This window comes from Bidens hawaiensis, unplaced genomic scaffold, assembly GCF_021521415.1.
Source record: "Bidens hawaiensis isolate Kalapana, Puna unplaced genomic scaffold, B.hawaiensis_p1.1 tig00003698_1, whole genome shotgun sequence".
Lineage (NCBI taxonomy): Eukaryota > Viridiplantae > Streptophyta > Magnoliopsida > Asterales > Asteraceae > Bidens > Bidens hawaiensis.
In genome coordinates this window covers 2,321,634-2,346,093 of record NW_027491212.1, presented here as the reverse complement: position 1 = coordinate 2,346,093, position 24,460 = coordinate 2,321,634, and the positions used below count along the sequence as shown (strand labels likewise).

The 24,460-nt window shown below is 34.9% G+C and overlaps 1 pseudogene; it reads left to right on the top strand.

Moving 5' to 3' along the window:
- Positions 1 to 18,307: 18,307 nt before the first annotated feature.
- LOC143624204 (transcription factor MYB36 pseudogene) lies at positions 18,308 to 19,675 on the top strand (annotated as a pseudogene).
- Positions 19,676 to 24,460: the final 4,785 nt, after the last annotated feature.

Below are 24,460 nucleotides of genomic sequence, written 5' to 3'. Positions count from 1 at the left end.
AAAAAGTAAAAGATTCCAAAAGCAAAAGATATCAAAAGATATGGCAGCTGCAGGGGACAAAGGAAAGCTGACAGGGAACAGTAAACAGGCATGGGAGGGTCAGATAAAGGTACTGGTCAAGCATGGAAAAAGCAGATCTCAAAAGATAATGTCAGTCACTTTTTCTGTCAACCAATGGGGTTGGTGCGCATGCTGCGCCAAAAGTGGCTTTTCAGACATAAGATAGGTCAGGTCAACAGCACAGAAGATAAGACAACACAAAAGTAAACAGCTGGATCAAACAGAAGAAAAGACTCAAGACATAGCGCGAGAAAGCTTGAGCGCGAAGGCAGACACAGAAGGTCAAGAGTGCGCGAGCGCGAAGGCAGACAGAACCAACCTTAACGCGTCGCGGGAAGAACTACATTTCTAAGCGCGCCGCGGGAAGAACTTCAATTCTAAGCGCGTCGCGAGAAGAACTATATTCCTTAGCGCGTCGCGGGAAGAACGGTATCCATAGCGCGCCGCGGGAAGAACTAAAATCCTTAGCGCGCTGCGGGGACAGTTCGTCTCGCGTATCGCAGTAACAGGTGGTCTTCACGCAGGCTTCCTTGTAAGGAGTCTGGCGCGTGGAGCTGCGCAGACAACCTTAGGCGGGAAGGAACAAAGGACGGGTTCAAGGCTTAAGGGCGGGACGGCGACAAGAGGGAAAAGAAGGCGGAAAGAGAGAAGAAGAGGGACGGGAAAGAAAAATATACTATTATTATTAAAAGTAAAATATAAGTATAAATAAATATTAAATCATAAAAGAAAGAGATCGGGTCAGAGAAACGGGTACATGGGTCGGGTCGGATCGGGGCAGATGTCACATTGGGTCCCATCAAACCCATATAGATTTTAAACCAGGTTATGACATCTTATTTATTTATGAAACAATTTATCATCAAACCATAAATATATTATTAACTTTCATACAATAAAATAATAAAATTTAAAAAATAAATAAATATTATAAACAAATAAGATAAAACAACCCCATAATACTGGAGATAAAAACTAGTAATCAATAATCATTTAATGTAGGGAAATTACCTAAATAGCCCTTTTGAAGAGAGAGAAAAGACCAAATAGCCCGTGAGGTTTTATTTTCCCAAAATAGCCCACCAAATCCAACGTTCACATGACATTTTGATATTTCCCGTGAGTTTTCGTGGACCAATCAAAATCTGCCATATGTCAAGCATGTCACACCCCAACCCACGGCGGAAATGTCGGGGCGCGAACTGATTGTCACAACTCTCAATGTTACTATCATGCAACATTTAAAAGTTTTAATATCTATTTAATAATTTCAAACAAATATTCATGTACATCAAATTTATAAATAAACAATTACATTAAACATCCAATATTAATTTCTTATATCTTTTCTCTAACATGCATCGTAAGTTTTTTCAAACAATCTTGATAATCACGTCACACGATAACCCGCAAATGCGTTGAAAATAAAATAGTTTTGTCAACAAAAGGTTGAGTGAGTAAAACACCAGATTTTCATGATTATATAATAATAAATAAAGAGCAGACTGTGTCAAGTGAGGAAAGCAATATAACCAAGCAATAGCATATAAACAATCAAACCAAAAAGAAAGGGCTAAACCGCTGCCATGCGAATGGGCATTGGTTACCAAAAATGAGGTATCGGTGAAACCATTGTCAATGCGTCGAACGCCGGCCACTACGACGGTCGTATGATCATACTAGACTGAGATTATGTTGGACCTCTCCGAATGCGGAAGCATATAAAGCAAGTAAGCATATAAACAAGTAAGGTATAAATTGTTAAACACAAGTGACAACAGTTGCAAGTTGAGTAATATATAGTATTAAAATAAATAGAACGCATATGTCCCCAAAACGGTTAAAATGAGTTAAAAGGGGAAGTGAGATACTCAACTGATCGGATGAATGAAATATAAATGATGATGATGAGAAAAGTAAACCCTTCGAGATATACCGTCAAGGATTCCTCAGAAGATCAAGCACGAATTTTAATCGCTCGTTAAGCAGCCGACACAACGGAGGGTCAGAACATGTATACGAAGGCTGTGTTAATCAAATTATTATTGGGGGTTTGGTTCCCGAGATTGAGATGCAGGTGTACGTATGTTTAATTGTATTTTGATTATTGTTACATAACTATACACAAGTTGGGTATAATACGGTGAGTTTAAAATAGAAATTCGTATCAATCAGATCGTTTAGCATAATTACGGGTGTCGGCATCGTTTATTAAGGTAAGAGGATCAAGAATCACAACTTGATTCCTATATTAGAACGAGAATTGTGGTTCAAGCAAAAGGTTCGGGTATCCGGGTTGCGATATGGGTCGGATAAACGGGTTTGGATAAAAGATTATAATAATAATTTTACATATTTGCTATTTAACCCCTGTAGTTTGGAAATGGATATATTATCGTGTTAAAGTTTTGGTTTGGGGTTTAAAATGCATATAAATGAAAGTTTGTTTATATATATTTTAATATTAGATATATATAATAAACAATTAATGATATAATACTGATTACTCGATAAACGCGGTATGTATTAATAAAATTTTCCGAACACAAAGGCATGTCGGGTAACGGTTAAGATAATAATAATTTAAAACTTCGAGTTGTTACAAAGCAGTCTCACCTACCACACAAATTTTCATCTCAAATCCGTCTTAAACGTGAAATTTCACATCAAATCTAACCTGATGAAAACCAACTTTAACGTGATGTTTCAATTTGTTTCCGTCTCCAACGTGAGTTTTCAAATTTATGGTTTTTAAACTTTTTTTGAAATTCATCTCAAAAGATGAATTTAAAATGAATTTCATAAATTTCAAAAAACCTAAAACATCTTCATCTTCTTCATCATATTTATTACCTTCATCATCTTTTCGGTCACCGGCACCATCACCGCCGGCAACATATTCCGACCAGCCATGGGGGGTGAATCGTTCGGGGACGCGACGTGGGGACACCACGTAGCAGTTTCCGATGAAGACGTCGGATCTGGTGTATGATTATGCACGGATTTGGTGCGGCGTTACGGTCACGACGATAAAGTTATTATAAGAATATAGCTTTTAATATTCAATATAAAATCATAATTCCCACAACCACTCACATACATGGATTCATCTATCTATCTTCTATCAATTGTCTTCTCTCACAGAAGCATATGTCATTCACCCACACTTGAGCTGCAGGCAACAATCAAAAATATATATATATATATATATATATATATATATATATATATATATATATCTGATCGTTCATAAAAACCATATCTCTTGCTTCCTTTGTTGTATTACTCAGACCCCTTGAAGCTTCAGACTCTAATGGTTTTATGTTTATCTTGTTCTATATGTTCGGTGTTACAAATCTCTCAGTTTCTTCTTCGGTTATTTTGTGCAAAACTCGATCTCGGTTTATTTTGTTGTATTCTTTAAGGGGCCAATGGTGTTACTCTTTTGTAAACCAATGGACCAAACCTATAAGTTTGTAAAAAATAATGTATCAGATCGATCATGAATGCATCATGTTCAGCTACAAAATCTAATGGCTTCCCACAAGAACAAAGACTGTGATGCAAGGGACTGGTCACTCACTCCATTATTAAAGCTTGGAGTTGGATGAAGAAGATGATGAAAATGATTTTTTTAAAGATGAAATTCATTTGAAATTCATCTTTGGAGATGAATTTCAAAAAAACACAAAAACCATCTTTTTTGAAAACTCACGTTGGCGACGGAAACAAGTTGAAACATCACGTTAAAGTTGGTTTTTTTCAAGTTATATTTGATGTCAAAAGTAACGCTTCAGACGGATTTGGGATGAATACTAGCGTGGTAGGTGGGAATGCTTGACACATGACAGATCTTGATTGGTCCACGAAAACTCACGGGAAATATTAAAATGTCACGTGGACGTTGGATTTGGTGGGCTATTTTAAGAAAATGAAATCACACAGACTATTTGGTATTTTCTCTCTCTTTAAAAGAGTTATTTAGGTAATTTTCCCTTTAATGTATCTAATTAAATTGTCCGATGAAATTAAGAGTGATAAAAAAGTAGGTTTATCAACATAAAATGTCCATTTACACCCTATGAAAAAAACTCACAAATATTCTATGCGTGTATTTCTGTCTCCATTATTATTTGAAACATATAATTAGGCTATAAGCTAGGTTTTGAATTTAAAAACCGAAAATTAAATTATCAACCGATAAACGAGTTCCTTGTTTGAAATTTGAATAATAATAATAATAATAATAATAATAATAATAATAATAATAATAAGCGCAGCTTTGAGCCGATTATTAATTTCTTAATTATTTGTTATTATCCTTATCTATAGCATGATCGTATATTCTTATAGTTGATTTCAAATGTTATAATTATTAGCTAAATATTAGGACCTGTCATATTTATCTCGTTACCATGTAATACCTTGTATATATGTATATATAAGCACGCTTATTAAGTTTTTGGTTAGGGTTTTGCCAGAATCATTATTGCATCGGTCGAGAAAACAGAAAACCTGATCTCCCGGTTCAATGCTGAACTGGAACAATAATGTTGACACTTCTCACGTAAAGATTTTATGCAGCTATAATGGCAGCATAATTCCACGCCCGCTAGACGGACAACTTCGGTATGTAGGCGGCGAAACAAGGATTCTGAGTGTTCCAAGAGATATCGGGTTCCAAGAACTGATGGGGAAGATGAAAGTGTTGTTTGAGGGCGGGCGTGTTTTGAAATATAAACAACCCGGTGAAGAAAATCTTGATGTTCTTGTTTCAGTTGTGGATGATGATGATGTGACCAATATGATGGAGGAGTGTCACAAATTGGGTCCTGGTGATGGGTTTAAGTTGAGAGTATTTTTGTCTTCAAATTATGGACTGGATGACTCATTACAGTTTCTTGATTCGCTTGATACATCCGAGTATGTTTCTTGGCTACTTGATCATCGTATAAACATGTTTGAAGTGAATAATGTTTGTGACATTAGAGATTCAAATGATTCTGGTACTGTCTACCATACTGCTCTGGGATCCACTGCGTATACAAAGGACCATCACATGCCATTACCTTATGTTAAGAAAGTGGCATTAGAATGTGATGAGAAGGTAAAGGGTGAAGCTCAAGAAGGTGTTGATTCGGCCACCGAGAAGGCTGATGTTGTGGTAGTAATTTACTCCTTTACACTTGTAACATTTGGATGTGAGTTCCTTTTGGTTGTCAATTAATAATTTAATATCCTCTTGTTGTAGGACGCATCCGAGGATTCGGAGTTTGATTCGGATAGTGGTACCGAAAGCAGTTCAACGATCGAACCAACTACATTCGACGAGGGGGCTATTGCTAGAGGATTTCAGGTTTGTTTTCACTTGTGTCGCTTTTAATAACTTGCAAAAAATGATTTATATTTACACATCACCGTTTAATATTTATTTACATTCGTCTATAGATCATACGAAACGATGATTTAGAGGAGATAAGCATGTTAGGAAGTGGTTCGTACGGGGCTGTTTTTCATGGAAAGTGGAAGGGTTCAGATGTTGCAGTTAAGAGAATTAAAGCCACTTGTTTTTCTGGAAAGCCAAGTGAAAGAGAACGTATGGTATGTAACTCCGTATATATATTGTTTTCCTCTTTCCTTTAGGATGTGTATTTAGTCAAATTGTCTTTCACTTGATAATTTTCACATAAACTCTTATATGTTTCAAAATGAATGATCAAACATATATCATGTTATGAAATTACTATTTATTTTTCGTTCTTTTCTAAAATCTTTTGATTACAGATCGTAGATTTCTGGAAGGAGGCTTGGATGTTGAGGTCATTGCACCACCCAAATGTTATCTCCTTTTATGGTATAGTTACCGATCAGCCGGATGGTTCTTTGGCAACTGTAACAGAGTATATGGTTAACGGATCTTTAAGACAATTTTTGAAGAAAAAAGATAGGTATATATTTCCTCCTTTTTATTTTTTATTTTATTTCTTTTACATATTTCATATATTTAGGAGGGGGTCTTGTTTGTGTAACAAATACAAATATTCTTGTGTACAGATCTATAGATAGGCGTAAAAGACTAATAATAGCTATGGATGCTGCTTTTGGAATGGAATATTTGCATGCCAAGAATATTGTTCATTTCGACCTTAAATGTGCAAATCTGCTGGTAAATATGAGAGATCCACAGAGACCAATTTGCAAGGTATGTTAACATATTTATGGACCAAGGAACTGTATATATGCATTCATGATTCTTACATATGTTTGTTTTTATCATTCATCAACTTTTTAGATAGGAGATCTTGGCTTATCAATGGTAAAACAAGGCACAATGGTGTCGGGTGGTTTTCGTGGAACCTTGCCTTGGATGGCACCCGAGCTTCTTAGTGGAAAAAGTCACATGGTAACGGAAAAGGTTGATGTTTACTCGTTCGGGGTTGTCATGTGGGAATTGCTCACCGGAGATGAACCTTATCCAGACGTGGACCGTGCTTCTGTTACAGGTATGTTTCTTTAGGTATGCTACATATGTACTAAGGGGTGCAGTCAACACATGCAATTTTAAGTGTGGATGAGTGGATTTGTGAGAATGACAACAAGCACTTGTACGTATTGATGATCACAATTAGTGGGAAAGTGAAATATTTGGCGGTTGCATAACCGCCTTATGTCTCAAATTTAAGGCAATATACCCATGTGTTTATTTGGTTCCCACAGCTCTCAATTTAAAATTACTGTTGTGTTGAACGCCCCTTTATATGTCCATGTATTTAGAGGTTTAGACGTTTGTAGGATGCCAGGAATATGATATTGATGCATTTTCACCATCTTTGTTTTTTTATAGGGCAAATTGTGAACAACACATTGCGTCCTACAATACCAACATGGTGTGACCCGGAATGGAAGTCATTAATGGAATGTTGTTGGTCTGCTGATCCGCACGAGAGGCCATCTTTCATGGAAATTTCTCAGAAATTGAGAGCCATGGCTGCTGCAACCAAAGTCAAATGATATGCCTATCCACAAAATGAACTCTTCTGATCATTATCCCAAATACTTCAACTTTGTAACAAGGTCATTGATTATAAAGCGGATACTCTTTTTACAATTCTGCTTCCCGAATACGCCAATATCCTCATTCATTTGTCCATAGTTGTCGAGAAGGAGCTGTCACTCGCAAGGATGTTATGTAATAATGTGTATAACAAAGTGTTAAGAATACTATCATCTTTTGTTTTAGCAAGATGATAATATATTTACATCTTATAGGAAATCATACAAGTTTGGTTTTTCACCTTAGTTTTTAACTGATGCTTAAAGCTTTATGTATTGTCTATCATAGTCAGATATTTTTCGTTTGTTAATTAGTTATTGAACACAACTCTTAGCATTATGTTAATGTTTTTCTCCTCATTGTGTGCATGCTTATATATGCAATGCTTGCATTTGACACTGAGCATATACAATGATATAAATTTAAACTGCCAATACCGGGATTAATGGCACATCAAATTTCAAGTTTTCTTAAACAACCACATCATCCCATACCTCCACGTAGAGATGTGCATACAAACCGGTTAACCGAACCGACCTGAAAACTGAACCGTAATCGAACCGGTTTAAACCTGAATTTACAAAAACCGGTTTTGAGTAGCTGTAAACCGCCGGGTTAGGATGGATTTGGAGGTTTTTTTTTAGCTAAAACCGGTTTGAACCCGATATGTTGGAACCGGTTAGACAAAAACCGGTTTAATCCGGTTATCTATATACGTCAGCTGCAAAACTAACTTATAGCTCACATATATCATATCCATTTATAGCTTATTGATGACCATTCCATTTAATGACCCATTAAAATTTGGAAATCAATTTATTGTAAAGGAAAATAGGAAATAATATCAATTTTTTTATATAATTAACTTATATATAATTTACTATAAAACGATTACAATAAAGTGGCAGACAAACGAGCAACAAGCTGCGTCGCAACCCCCTTTTGAATAGCAAAGCCAATCCTGCTAAAAACAAAGCTTTGGGACCTAAAAGTTGAAGAGGTTCCGTGTACGACACGCTGTCAAAGACATTATGAATACATAGCTGGTTCCTTCCATAATGGCATTATGAATACATAGCTGTCAAGACGCCATTACATATGTACTCCACATCTTTATGTTGAATTCACAGCTCCGGTTCAAGGCAAACCAATTTAAGGCAAACCGGTCTGGAACCGACCCCAACTGATTTCATTAGTTTTGAGTTTTCAGAGCGTTAACCCGGTCCGGTTTCTAACCGGTCTGATACATAACCGGTTATGACTACTTTGACTTGAAACCGGTTTGGTTTAACCCGAAACTGGTTTAGGTTAAAAAAATCGGTTTGTGCACCTCTACTTCCACAACTATATATATAAATCAAATGATTAAGATAACTTTTTATATGCCGTATATATTTGAATAAAGTATAATATAAAATAAAGTTAAATATTTATAGAACTTTTTTATTTTCAAATATATTTGAATATAGAGCATGTTTGTGATTGAGTTTGAAAAATGTTTATTGATATATATGCTTTTTTAAAAAGTCATTTTGAAATTCATGATTTTGGGCTTTTGAAAACTGTTTTTTAATCCTTTTAAAAAGCTAAAATAAAAAAGATTTTTGTGATTGTCAAACACATTTAACTTATTGGATTTTTGAAAATACAAATAAGCCAATAAGCAAATTTTTAAACTCAATACCAAACATGATTAAAGTATAACTTAAAATTAAGTTAAATATTTAAAATAAATAAATAAATAGTTACCTAAATTAAATAATGTGACATATATAATATATGGGGTGCAGTTACTGTACGCTAATGCCTTAACGTACGGTAGGTACGCGAGACGCTGAAAGGCAAAAAACAAAGGCAAAAACCAAAGGCAAAAACAAAAAACGCTCAGAAAACTTAAACGCTCAGCAAACGCTCAAAAAACGGTCTTCGTGAAAAATTGACCGATTAACCATCGAATACTGTTTTTTTTATCGGAGAACAAATGATTGATTGGATATGTATTGACGATTCCGAGATGTTTGAATGTGATTTCATGGATCGATTCGTGAAAAAATGGATTCGCGTACGTTAATGTACGTTAAGGATTAGTGTATCGGATCTTTTCACTATAAATTAAAACATCTAATAAACATATATAAACGTCACGTACGTAAACAAAAAATAAAATATTGCATGAATATTAAAAAGTTACATAAACTAAAACTATACTTTAATAGACCACACATTTTTTGCATTGGAGGTGTGGTACCGGGTTGCGAGATGGTGCAGGTTACCTCTATATATGTTTGAGGTTAGGGATTTACTCTCTTTAGCAAAAGGTTTGAAGCTGTGGAAACATGAGACGAGGATGGTTCACAGGATTGTGTTAACGACTTTATGGTGTATTTGGATTGCTAGAAATGAGATGGTTTTTCAAAGGAAGAACGCTAAAGTGGTGGATGTTATCGCGAAGATTAAAGCTAGTTTGTTTTTTTGGATTAGGAATAGATCTAAATTTAAATGTATAGAATGGAAGGATTGGTACGATTCCCCTTATATGTTGATGCAATTTTTGGTTTTGCATGCGGTCCTGATTTGAGGACTTGCATTTGGTTTGTTTTGGTGAATGAAGTTTATATTTCAAAAAAAAAAAAAAAAAAAAATAGACCACACATGCTAAACTAAATTTGCTCGAAGTAGATGATGAGCTTCACTGTTACGTAAATCTCTGGGTTGCTAAACGTACTTTGAAATCTATAGTTGGTCAATTGCTTGTTGGTTTTACTTCATCCTCCTCCTCATCTGACCACTCGATTATAGTTTTCACTCATCATCTACGATCATGTTGTGTAATATAATGCATGAATACATTATGTCAATTACTATTTTTGTGCTCAAAATCCTTGTCGGCCTTGTATGATGTGCCATCGAGCTTGGTAGACAATAAACGCGCTCTCAACATCATTTCTTGTTAACTCGTGACGTTGTTTGAATTTTTAACTTGGGCTTTGTGAATACTGGAAGCTTTTTACAAGTGTGACCCATTTAGAATAACATTCATCTACCAGACGATATCCTTTGTTGTATTATGTTCCATTTACAAGTTTAGCCTATTCATTACCGTCCACAACTTTGTTGCATATTAGTGACTGATTTATGACGTTTATGTCGTTGTCTGATCCTACTACTAAAAAATATTCATGTCAAATCCATAGGCTATTATGACTTTTATGCCGTTACTGATTTATAACTACCTCAAGAATATGGTGGGGGCGTCCTTGGGTACCTCGTTCATATAGCCATTTTCATGCAACATGACAATTTTTCAATGTCTATTATAATTATATATAATAATTAAGGAGTTTGGCGACACAACAACGTGATTGGTTCACGTGGCCTCACGTGGTTGGTCGGCCTTTTTATTTGCTTTTAATTTGTTTTTCGTTTTTAATTATTATATATAATAATTAGTGTGTTGTCCGGCGCGTTGCGTCGTGACAAGTCGCTAAAACACGAGCGGTGGTAAAACCAAGCGTTGAGTCTGTGACTTGACGCGAATTTAGTCAGTTTCGATTACATCCGTTATGGTACTAGAAAAAAAACATAAATAAAACAAAACAATTATAAAAATTGAGGTGGGCCAGTGGGGTAGCGTTAGTCGGTAAAACTCGAAACTTGGTAAAACCCAACAATTATCGATCTCGGGCATTGAGTTGGCCAGTCTACGAAAATTCGGTCGATTTCGTCACGTTACTGAAACTAAAACAAAATGCGATGAGCCTATGTAAATTCCGTTGGTTTTTATCACATTTGTTCCAAAAGCATAACCATAAAAATTTCCATCCCTAAATTGATAACCATAGAATGTCTTCTTCCCGATTCATGATCATTGAAAAGCTTTCTTTTCAACTATGATGCTTCAATTTAATGACACTCTAAATCGGTAGTCAAAGCTTTTTCAACCACTATCTAAGGTTGAAAGACAAGTAATAATACATATACCAAAAAAATAAAACAAAAATCTTGATGTAGCAGACCTTCGAACCCGGGACTAACTAACCTACTCACATCTCGAAACATAAACACCACAACCATCAAGCCAAATACATCATTAATGATAAAGGCACAAAACTATTAGTTAATATTCTAAAACATATTTACACTACATTGTGGCTCAAAACCTCTTAAATATACTAATAATAAATAACTAGTGTATTACTCGGCGCATTGCGTCGGGCAGTTGGGTAAAACTCAAAAGGTGGTAAAACCCAAGCGTCAAGTCGGTAAGTCGACGCGAATTCGGTTGGTTTCAGTGACGTGCGCTATTGTATCAGAATTAAAACCAGAAATAAAACTAAAAAAATTATAAAATTTGAGATGGACCAATGGCGGCATCGGTTGGTAAAACTCGAACGCTGGTAAAACCCGACAGTTGTCGATCCCGAGCGTTGAGGCGGTGAGTCTACGGGAATTCGGTCGGTTTCAGTCATGTTTGTTATGATACCCGGACTAAAAAAAATTGGTGTTCAATCAGCTTCCATTACGCTCGTTATGGTGACTGAATTGAAAAACAAAAATAAAATTTACGGACCAGTTCGGTGCCGCCAAGTGGCCCAATAGGCAATTGCGGCACCAAACTTGTTATTTATTATATATTATATATAGTAATAATTAAGAAGTTTGGCGACACAACCACGTGATTGGTCCACGTGGCCTCACGTGGCTAGTCGACCCTTTTATTTTCTTTTAATTTGTTTTTCAATTTTAATTTCGCGTCGGTTCGCTACTGTAAAATACATATTTTTTAACCGTTGCTACTATCAATGATTTCGACCAAATTCGCGATAGATCGCGGTCGTAACCCAAGGTTTTTTCCCAATAAGTTTATTAAGTACATCGCACCTGAACGAATCGCATTAGGTCACGACCACAACGCACATATATTTTTGTTTTTTGCCACTGTCTTTTTTATGTATATATGTTAATTTGTTGTATTTTGAGTGTGGAAAAATTAACTTATTACTTTAGTTTCGGTGTCGTAACCTGATACCAACCGAACTCGTGTCGGTTCTCCACCATACCACATGGTTTTTAGTGTACGATTTAGTCCTAACAACGTCAATTCCGACTGAATTCGCGTTAGTTCGCAAACGCAACGAGCGGGTTTTTTTTATCACTTCCCCCCCCCCGATTTTAGAATCAACGAATTCGTATTAGTTCGCAACTGCGACGCACATATTTTTTTTGTTTGTCACATTTTTTTATATTTTAAAGGAACTTTCTAATATGTGCCCTAAGGACACATGTAAAAAACATTTATTATATGGAAATTGTAACCCCCATTTTCATATTAACTACATTAATCTTTTAATTTTTTTTGAACGGCCAACTAAGTAACGTCGGGTACTCCGTACGCGGCCCCCATTGGCTAAAGGTAGCCCGAGCCGGTCACTAGTCCGGATGGACGGAGCCCATAGCGGTCCACCTATTGAGGGATTCACCGGATAAAACCCGACCCCCACGCCCACCAAACGGCACGACAGCGAGGAGCCGGTAAAACCGGGTGAGATCAGGACTCGAACCCTGGCAAGCCAGGGTCATCCCTCATATCTCCCATATAAATTGGTGATAGTAACGTTTGAACCCCTACCTCTCACTAGTAAAGTGAGTGCTCTACCATTGAGCCACATCCAATTTATAAAATGTAACCACATATAACATTTTTAATATTCCCTCCCAAATCTTACCTCCATTCATGACTATCAATTTTTTTTAATTCCTTAAAAAATTACTCTTTCATCACTTTAAATTATATAAAGCATTCCTATTATTCTACAAATGGATGGTCGCGTTCTTTTGGATATGAATGAGCTTCGTGTTAAAGAAGATGCTATTGCAGAACAAAGTGAAAACAAGAAAACGATTTGTCAGAAACCATTCGTTGATCAATATTTTCTAAGTGAAGAAGATATTTTTTTTATCAAAATTATGCTAAGAATGGGTTTTCCTTTAAAAAAGGGAGGTTAGTGAAGAAGAAAGGAGAAATGTAAAGACGTGAAAGAAATCACTTTCATATTTGAATATCTTTATATATAAATGAATAGAAAAATTGTGAGAAATTAGAAATGATGAAAAAATAATTTTAAAGAAACTTAAAAAAGTTTGATTAGTATAAATGAGGGGAATATTAAAAATGTGAAATATGTTAGTTATTAAAAGATTAATGTAACTAATGTGAAATGATAGTTTTAATAAGAATATTTTATATAATTAATGTCTCTTACATGTGCCCTTATGACATATATGAGAGAATCCCTAATTTAAATATGTTAAATTGTTGTATTTTGGTGTGGAGGAATTTATGGTTTGCTTTATTTTTGACGTCGTAACCAGATATCAATCAAAGTGTCATCGGTTCGTAACTGCAACACGTGTTTTTTTATGTTAATTTTTTTATATTTTTGATATAACAAAGTTTTTTTTTTTTTTTGGGGGGGGGGGGGGTTGGGGGGTGGGGATAAGGCCCTAATCCCGGTGCCCTACTTTAGCGTTTGATTTACTCATAAACACAGTTCTAAATATCAGAGTGAATTAAATATTTTGGGGTGTAGCACGCTACAATGTTTCTCATTGTGACACTGTTCATATTTTTTTGGTTACCAAAAGATTCGCAACAATGTCGTGCATGTTAATAATAATTATTTCATATTGTTTATGATACCAATACGTGAATATGTGTAATGTGTTTACTATGTTTATGGTGATTACTCGCAAACTCAAGCTCAACAGGACATACCTACGCTACCTGTTTTTCAACTGCGGTTGAAATGAATGGTGGTATCATTATCATTCCCATGATGGTAGGGCACCATTATTATTCCCCTAGGTTGTGGTGTTATTTTTGGTGGCATTCCATTTACTTTATGATTGGATTTGTATTACTTTGTGACATGTGAATCGTCAAACCTTTTATATTATATGTATATCAACTTATGAAATCTCACCAACATACGTGTTGAAAAAAATATATTAGTTTAAATGTGTTATAGGTTGAATCGATGATGTGCTAAGGACGAATGAAAGTAGTCGACCTTAGGATATATTAAATAAACTTTTGTATGTTATACGATGAAATGTTCTTTGTTATTCAATTATGAAAATTGTTTACTTGCTACTTTGTGAAATTCAATAAATATATTTAATTATTGGCACTTTAATAATGGGGAGAATTCCCAAAATAGTCCTCAAGATGAGAGAGAAATCCTAAATAGTTCAAAACTTTTTAAATTCTCAAAATAGTCCCTGGAAACCTATCTGCAGCGTGACATTGGTATTCGTGATGTGAGATTTGAGCAGCCAATCACAATCTGACACGTGTAAAGGTAACGTGAAAGTTACAACGAAATCTGTCTGCGCCGATAGTTTTCAACCCAAAATCATTTTCTCATAAATTTATCTCCTCCGACGCATTTCAGGTGAATTTTGTCTTTTTTTGCATAAAAAGAAGAGTTGTCAGAAAAGATTGATTTTGTTACAAATTATTTAAATTTGATGGTTTTTAGATTAAAGTTATCTTTTTGCATAAAAAGAATAGTTGTCTATAAAACTTTTTTGAAAATCACATCCACCACCCACCACCACCATTCACCACCACCGCCCACCGCCCTCCGCCATCATCAACCACCACCACCAACCGCCATTATCCACCGACATCATCCACCACCACCACCCACCGCCATCATCCACCACCACTCATCACCACCATCCACCACATTCTTAACACTTGCCATTTAACCCTCACATCGGATTTTTAATACTTTTATGAAAATCATCTAAGAAGATTAAATTCATTGGGAAATAATCGTTTTTTTTAACTTTTTTAAAATCATCTAACAAGACTAAATTCATTGGAAAAGTCTCGTTTTTTTTGCAAATTTTTTGAAATTTCTCGTAGGAGACGAAATTCACCTGAAATGCGTCGTAGAAGATGAATTTATAAGAAAATGATTTTTGCTTGAAAACTATCGGCACAGACAGATTTTTTTGTAACTTTCACGTAAACTTTACACGTGTCAGTCTGTGAGTGGTTAACCAAATCTCACGTCACGAATACAAATGTCATGTTATAGATAGGTTTCCAAGGACTATTTTGGGAATTTAAAAAGCTTTGGACTATTTAGGATTTCTCTCTTATCTTGAGGACTATTTTGGGAATTCTCCCTTAATAATGTTACAAGTTTATGAGCAATATGCACCTACCACTCTTGTGTATTTCGCTTATAACCGGGGTGTTATAGATTGTGTCGTCATCCTGTGATTGTGTCTACTTCCTATGATTGTCAATAGGAGGACAACTTAGTTTCTTGGTTTTCTAAACGACAACCCACCAAAGGTTAAGTGCGGAAGCAAAGTACCGAGGAATTGGAAATGCGGTAGCCAGAACTAGTTGGTTGCACAATCTTTACTCGAGTTGCATGTCCTGTTGCACGCCACCTTTTCTATTGTGACAATGTTTCAAAAATATACTTATTTGAAAATCCATTTTGACATCAACAGACGAAAACATGGGAGATTGGCATACACTTCGGTCAGGCGAGGCTCGGGTATCATGCATTTCAACATCCTCGATCTCAATATGTGGAAATATTGCTCCCATAGCCATGTCAGCCTTTTTGAGACAATTTGAGTGTTCGTCCAACTCTTGTTAAAACTGCGTAACATTAGACAGCGTATGCTATTGTAAATTATTATATTTAGTTGATTTTATGTCTTCCCTATATTAAGGAGATTGAGTTATCAATAATGGTATTCAAATTAACCGATATAAGGTTATTATTTTTTAGCATATGGCAATACCATATTATTAACTTTTTAACATTAAGAATGAAATGATCCAAATGTACCTCTCAAAAACCTAGAATATCCTATGAGCTTTTTGTAATATTCGTTCATTTTCAAACCTGAAAATCAACCGTTTTAGATTTTCATATCTTTGTTCATTAATAAAATGGTGTATTTATTGAGTATTTATACATGTTATGTTGTAGGAATGTTATGTAATTATTTACAAGTTAAATTTCATGTATTTCAAACCATTATTGCATTTAAAACAAAGTTCAAGGGTCAAAACATCAAAAGCAAAATTTTGATTGCGTATCGCGACAGACACCAAAGGTATCTGTCGCGTAGCGCAATGGAGTCCAGAAACTCAACGGTTCTATTTTTGGGCGCGCTAAGTGACGAAGCCACCCCTGGCCCACCGCGATACACAACCAAAGTCATTGACTCATTGTTACAATATTTTTTGTTGAAATTAAGCATTCAATCCAGTTCATGGCCAAACTGATTCATTTTATGTTTTGATTAGCATTGTTATAATCACATTAAAACTCTTTAATCATTGCGTCTGTGTTACAACTCCAAATTTATGATTTCATTCAAAATTTTTAAGACTTTTCAACTCTATTAACTTTCCTGACCAAATTAAACTAGTTGAAACACCCTTGACCCTATTCTGCTATAAATAGAGCTTCAATTCCCTGCTTCTTACTTTGCTACATCCACAATCACGAAAACTTGTTGATTTTAAGCTTCCCCTTTTCTACTCAATTTGACTCCAAAAGTCAAACCGGTCGAGACTCAAGTTCATTCTTTTATTCTTCTTTTCCTGCAAGTTTAATACGTTTAGGACGTATTGCCGGGTTGAAAATATTTGACAACGGTGTACGTTTGACAAAAACGAACTGAACTCGCTTATGCTTTTTTGGTTTGTCAAAGTTTGGAAATTTTATACACAAAAATTTTCAAACATAAATTCTTTAAGATATAAGCTAAGAACAACATTTTTACCATGTCGGAGATGAACCCGTCATAAAATCATGTTCGGGTTCGACAAAAAACGAACCGCTCACTAAAATCGATTTTCTTACTTTTTAGGCATGTTTGACTTTCTTGAAATGGCCAAACTTATAGAATTTGACTAACAAATATTAAAACCTGATTTTGAATAAAATTTACCAACTTGAAGATTTTGTGGCAAAAACATAACAAAACTTATTATTGTGGAAACATATATTTTTCTTCCAAAACTCTAAAACTCCAAACTTTGAACAAAGCTCATCACCATCTTTGTTATTTTTAATTTCATGACCATTGCATTGAACATATAATTTATTTTCAAGGACCGCTTGCTGAACTGAACTCGTCCGGTTAAGCTCGCTTACATGTTTAATTCATCCGTTGCTCGCATAACTCCTTTAAGTGAGATTTTCATAACCCCTTTTTAAATTTTTTATATATTTTGGGGTGTAGCATATTACGAATCTTTATCGTTAGTTTTATTTATTATTATTTCAAACCGATTCGCATTAATATCGAGCATGTTAATATTATTCTTTCATATCGTTTATGGTCATCATACATGTATTATGTACAATTTGTTTATCGATTGATGGTTGGTACATCAAACATCGAAGTGGGAGGGTCCGACAGGACATACTACACCGCCAATATTAATTATGTCTCGGTTGGACTAAATGTTGGTTATCATTCCCATGCTTCCGCGACTTTGGTCGGGAGAGTGGGGCGTTATTTCATAGTTGTTATCATTTAGGTTTGGTTGGAATTATTGCATGTGACATGTGAATCGACCACAGTTTCGTAATATATATATTTTTTAAAACTTATGGAAATCTCACCGACACATGTTTTGACAAAAAAATATATTGTTTTCAACATGCTACAGGTTGAATCGATGGCGTGTTAAGGACGAAGATCACTAGTCGACTTTAGGATATATTAAATGTATATAACCCTTGGGTGGAGAAAAGTGAACCTGCACTAATTTTGAAGTTATTTTACTAATCTTGTGAAAATAACGTTAAAAATGGCGGAAGGTTAATCAGGCATCATGTGGTGGCGTTGATAGTCGAAAGACAAGGGTACATGCACCAATCGGCGGTGTCCAGATGGTTGAGTGTTATGTGTCTTATGTCCAATGTTGATGCAAAACTGCTATCGAGCCGGGGGTCTCACCGAAAGCAGCCTCTCCATTCCTAAAGGGTAGAGGCCAAGTAAGGTTGTCTACATCTTACCCTCCTCTGACTCTACCATAGCTTTGCTATTGGTGGGATATACTGAGTACGATGATGATGATTTCATAAATTTTAATTTATATGTTATTCAATTAACTTAAAGCCAGGACACTTTCTTTCTTTTCCCTTTGTTAATTAATTTCTTTTTGGTTTGTTTATTAAGTATCACATCAAAACGAAACTTTTCATACCTACTGTACATGAATCTTGGGTCTTCCCTAGTACAATTTTAACCAATTTACCAGTGGCACATCTGATTGTCTAGAGGGAAAGAAAAAATATAGATACAAGAGGACCAGGAAACAAGTCACAACAATTAAAGAAAGATGGGGAGAGCACCATGCTGTGATAAAACACATGTGAAGAAGGGAGCTTGGTCATCTGAAGAAGATGCTAAGCTCAAAGATCACATTGAAAAATATGGCACTGGTGGTAACTGGATTGCGCTTCCCCAAAAGATCGGTGCACATTCGCTTCATTGTGTTCATAATACCGGTTCTTCATCAAGATTTTAGTTTCCTTTGAGACCCTTATGAAGTATTAACTGGTAAGTGCTTTGCAGGGCTCAACAGGTGTGGGAAGAGCTGCAGATTGAGATGGTTGAATTACCTACGACCCAACATCAGGCATGGCGGATTCTCAGAAGAAGAAGACAATATCATATGCAGCCTCTATAATAGTATAGGAAGCAGGTTTTACTCTATTCTAGTTTCCCATGTTGTGCTCTAGTGGTAGCTAGATAGGAATATTTCAGGATCAAACCTGAGCTTCAGTGCATCACCACTATGATTTACCTCCATCATGTTGGCCGTGGGACCGGTTGGTAGGGGTGCTTAACGGTGGTGAACATCATTTATGGCGTCTAAGCGCTAGCTATTAATTTTTATCTTTCGTTTATATTTTTAATTAATCTATGATCGAGTGTCTGATTTTATGAATATATAATCATGTAGGTGGTCAATAATGGCAGCTCAACTTCCAGGTAGAACAGATAACAACATCAAGAATCACTGGAACACGAGACTGAAGAAGAAATTACTCGGAAGGCACAAAGAATCTCCGACGAATAGGTTTTCCGGTTCAAGCAGCAATGACAAGAAAGAGAGCAAGGGTATAGAAACCCTAAGAAAATCATCCACTGAAAGGCTACAACTTCACATGCAACTCCAAAGCCTTGAAAACCCTAATTTCCCTCTGTATCATAATAATGCCCCCATGTGGCAAAACTCTTCAGCTGCTAGTACTCCTCAAATGGTTGAATACCATGCACAATCCAATTACTCAATGAGTAGTTTGATGATCAACGTTACTGAGTCATCATCTGTAGTACTGGAATCAGATGGCACAAGACAACCTCCAAGCATGGAACTACAACAGTATTGGGAGTTTCAAGCTGAAATCAATGAGCTCTTGAACAATAAAGGAGCTCTGAAATCAACAGATGGGTTCTGAATTTGAATGTTTCTAGGATATTGATGGTACGCGTTAGGATAAAAACCATCATAACATTTATGTAGTTATGATGGTTTATCTTCTTATGTTGTTATTGTAGGATCTCTATAAAAGTGACGTATGGTTTTGGTATATCAATCAAGAAACAAATTTCATATATTGTGTCACAATACGTTGTCCTAGAATATGCATGAAACCGAAAAAACCGAATCAAAACAAAAACCTACCGCTCGGTTTTATGCTTTTTAAAAGCTGAACTTTTGGTTCGCTTTTAGTTTTGGGTGTAACTAAAACCGAACTTATTTATTCTTATTTTACATTTTAAGTAATTTATAATAATTTAATATATATAGCTTAACCCAAATATTTTAGCCGCAGTGTATAATAATCAATTAGATATTAACCAAAAAAAAAAATTAAAGTTCAAATTCATTTATTAGACCACTTTTTTTTTGTCCAAAATGTTCAAGCCAAATAGCAAAATCAATACCAAACGAACACAAACCAAAAACCAAAGAAATTGAAAAATCGCAAACGAACAATTTACAAAAACTCAAAAGCTGAAATTTTGGTTTTTGCATCGTTTTGGCCTAAAACCAAATCGGACCGACCCATGTCCACAACCCCCCCACACACACCCACCCACCCACACACACTCACACCTTCTCCCTAGCCTAGAATATTCTAGGCTACTTTGAAATTGTCTTTGTGCTTTAATCTCTTTACTGAGAAAGATAGCATGAATTGGTGGCCAATCTAAACGAATTTGAATCAAAATCAACCTTAAAAGCTCTTGGTATTCAAATGGTGTTCTTGATCACAAACAACCAAGTAGACAAACATGAAGTACAAAGATATAGGGGATCTTACATACATATATGGGTAATGGATTGGATGGGGAATGAAATTGATCATTACTGTACTATTTATTTGTCTTGTTTGATATGTTAATCTATGAGAATGGAATGAACCTTTACTTTAAGCTGTTTATTAAATACATAAAGAAACATGAATTAAACACAAATGACAAAAATATAGCCACCTTAAAATAAAAAAAAAATACTACAAAAAATGGCAATGGCTACGGTGGTGTTTAAGTTGTGGTGGTGGGCTGGTGGCGGCGCGGTAATGGTGGTGATGGTGGTGGTGGTGGTGACGATGGCGGTGGCACTCAGGTGGCAGCGGCGGAGGTGTAGAGAAAATAAGGTGAAAGACGAACAGAATGAAAAAAATAAGGGGTGAGACGGAACGGTTTTGATGAAATGAGATTTCTTGTGTAATTGTTAATTTCATTACCTTGACAAACAAAACACCATTTTCTATTCTTTCGTAATTTCATTACATTTACAGTCTACCGTTATATTATACCTAATGTCATTAAATTAGGTATAATATAACGATAGATTGTAAGTGAAGGAGATCGAAAAAACCAATAAGTAATAACTCTGTACATTTGTGTGATAGCGTCAAGTCAATTTCTTCTTATATTTATGGTATATATACATGGTCCTATCTTGAATAAAGTCACGTACTAGATAGAACCATGACACAGTGTCATGTCACATGATACATATTTTGATACATCATTGACGATTAGTAAAAACACCAAAAGGAATTTTGCAGCTCAAAATTCTTTCCCATTGATAGTAAAAAATGTGAGTAAATGATTCATCATTGTCGGAAATATTATTCAAAGTACTCTGGATGTATATCATAAAAGAAGTGAAAGTTAAATAAAAAATTGTGTTCTATATGTATATCCCAATTATTTGTTTAAAAAGACATAACCATTAATAATGGTATTTGTTTTGTTGGGTGAATGATATTGCTTCTCGTACGTTTATCCCTTAAATTTAATGCGTATTTATTTGAATAATACAAGTTTTGTGCTATTATCTTTTCACTACAAGAAAATTGGACTTCAATTGACGGATATTTGGTGTCTTCCGGATATTTGGTGTCGGAAGACACTGTTGGGATGATACAAATGGGATAGTCATTATACATTTTGTATCTTGTTGCTCAAAGAATTACAATTTTGAGATAAAATTTGATACAAATGAAATTAGCATACTAGACATATAAAAAAATCTAGAATAGTTATTATTACTTTATAGTTGTGAACTAGCAATTCACTACAAAATAAAATATTAATAGTTACTCTAGTTTAAAAACAGTAATATAATAATAATTACTTTAGTGTTCGTATAGTACTTAGTAAGTTAAATCTATTTGTATTTAGTCCTAATATATACTACATCTTTTTAGTGCAAGTCGATTGAATTATGTGAGTTATTATTCTTGTGTTCTTGCCAATTTTTTCCTATAATCTTCTTGTTAGTAGCAAAGTTTGGCATCATATATTGACTTTATGCGTTTGACGTATGGATCCAATTGAGCATTTTGATGTATGTCTAAAAGCCAGGCATCATCTTTTCTTTACCGGTAGTCCAAAAGTCCACTTCTAAACATTTTGAGCATATAGATGTGGGTGTTTGGAGACCCTACAACACACCCACTCACAATAAGTAAAAATATGTTCTTACATTTGTGGATGATTCTAGTAGAACCACATGGACATACTTACTATCCACCATGAGTAATGCTTTTGAGATGATTGAATTTTCATATCTCCACAAAGAATGGATACATGTATTTATGTATTTATGATAGATAATTACAAACAATAAATACAACTAATGAAATACATAAATGAGCATTAAGAGACAGTGACGGTCCAAGACGAAGCTTGCTTCGAAAGCACTCAAACTACGAGCGACGCGAACTTTCAGTGAATATGTCTACCACCTGAAGCTTAGTTGGTATAAACTTAGTGTGTACACTAGTACAGAAAATGACGATTTTAAAACGGTTAAGTAACGTAAACAAAACGGATTCAAAACGTTATAATTGAAGCGTTGCAAATTACAATTAAAACGGTTTCCACACCGGTGTACATTCTAGAAGATATTAGAACGGTTTGTAGCTAGTATATATCACATAATTACAATAGGCTGGTAGCCGTTATAAAGTATTATTTAAACGGGCCGGTAACCGTTATAAAGCTTTATTACAACGAGCTAGTAACCGTTATAAATCTTTATTTACAATGGGCTCTTAACTGTTGTAAACATCATAATACAACATGTTGTTAACCGTTGTTATTAAAGTATTTACAACGGACAAACAGCCGGTGTAATTAAGTAATTTTAACGGGATACAAACATGTGTTCTTTATAAATACAACGATTAACAAACCAATGTATTGTTGTATTTATAGAGGCTTTGTAACCGGTATTTATAATTGATTTACAACGAAAATATAACCAGTAGTTTTATGTTTTTATAACAGCATTTCAACCGGTTTCATAATGGTTTTACAACGGATATACAACCGGTAGTTTATGTTGGTACAACTATTGTGAACCGGGTGTTTTGTTAATATTGAATCGTTACTCTATTTGATAATATATACCACGGTGTTTTGTATTTACAACGGGTATAATAATATTTAATTTAACCAACTTTACAATTTCTTCCCTAACATATCATTTTTATCCTTTGATATTAGGTAGTCATGAAAGTCTTTTAGGGTATCACACACAAAATTTGTAATTGATTCCTAGGTAGGTGAGGAAGAAGAGTTCATCGCCTAAAAGTATATATTGAAATAAAAGTTATAACACAGTTCCTAAATTAGAATAATATATAGATCAAATACATATAAAATACTTACAAGATGATCCTTGCATGCAATCATAACCTCGTACATGGCCATCATAACATAGTAACCACATTCTCAATATGATTTTTGTTGCGGGCACTACATTTAAAAGCAATTAAACTAATTAAAAATAAACAAAATTAATGAAATTGCTAGGTAATAATCAATATATAAAACTTACGTTAACCATTTTTCAGTTATGTTCTTTTTAATCCCCCCCCCCCCCCCCGCAGTGATTCCTCAATCATTTTCGCTAATGCGTAATTATCAGGTGACTTATCTTACCCAAAGAATCTATGATTCTTACATAAAAATGCATGTCAGCCACATTGCGATGAATATAAAATAGCTGAAAATGTGACCTGCATAAATGAATTTTGTGTAGAAAATTAGTAGTATATATAATAAAAACAATATTACAATATCACGAAGTATAAATATACCTTGAATGATATATGGAGCCAAGAAGAATTAAGAAGTTTTATTATGTACTATGAACTCGTTGCTGTGTATGACCACGAAATCTTTAACACATCAAGCGATATTACATCCGGTCTAATGAATCCAGTATTTTTCAAGCCTTACACCTCGCTTGTATATACAGAAGCATGTGATCACAAAATTAACAGAAAAAAGTTATAGTTAATAAGAAAACAATTGAATAATGTGAAAAAAAAAACAAAATCAAACTTAGGTGCTAAACCAAGTCAAAATTGAGATCTCATCCCATTGGTTGAGATATAACTCCAGTAAACTATATAAGTCAATAGATTGACGATCATTATCATCTGGTAGATACAACCCGTCGGGCATTTTAAATGTAAGCCGTGTCTAATACTTCTCTTTAAAGTAAAGTGCCAAATCATTGGCAACCTTATGAATTTCCTGACCACCAAACTGCCTTTCAATTTTAACCAATGCAGATCGTATCAGTTATTTTTTGTGCATTGGGCTTGCGCTGTATAAAAGCAGCATTATCCTCCATCGTCTTAGTAGCAGCATCTACCATGGTCCCGTTTGAGGTTGAGGCAATAGAATTAATCACCCACTGTCTTAGCGGCAGCATCCACCACGGTTGAGGCAGTAGATTGATGCACG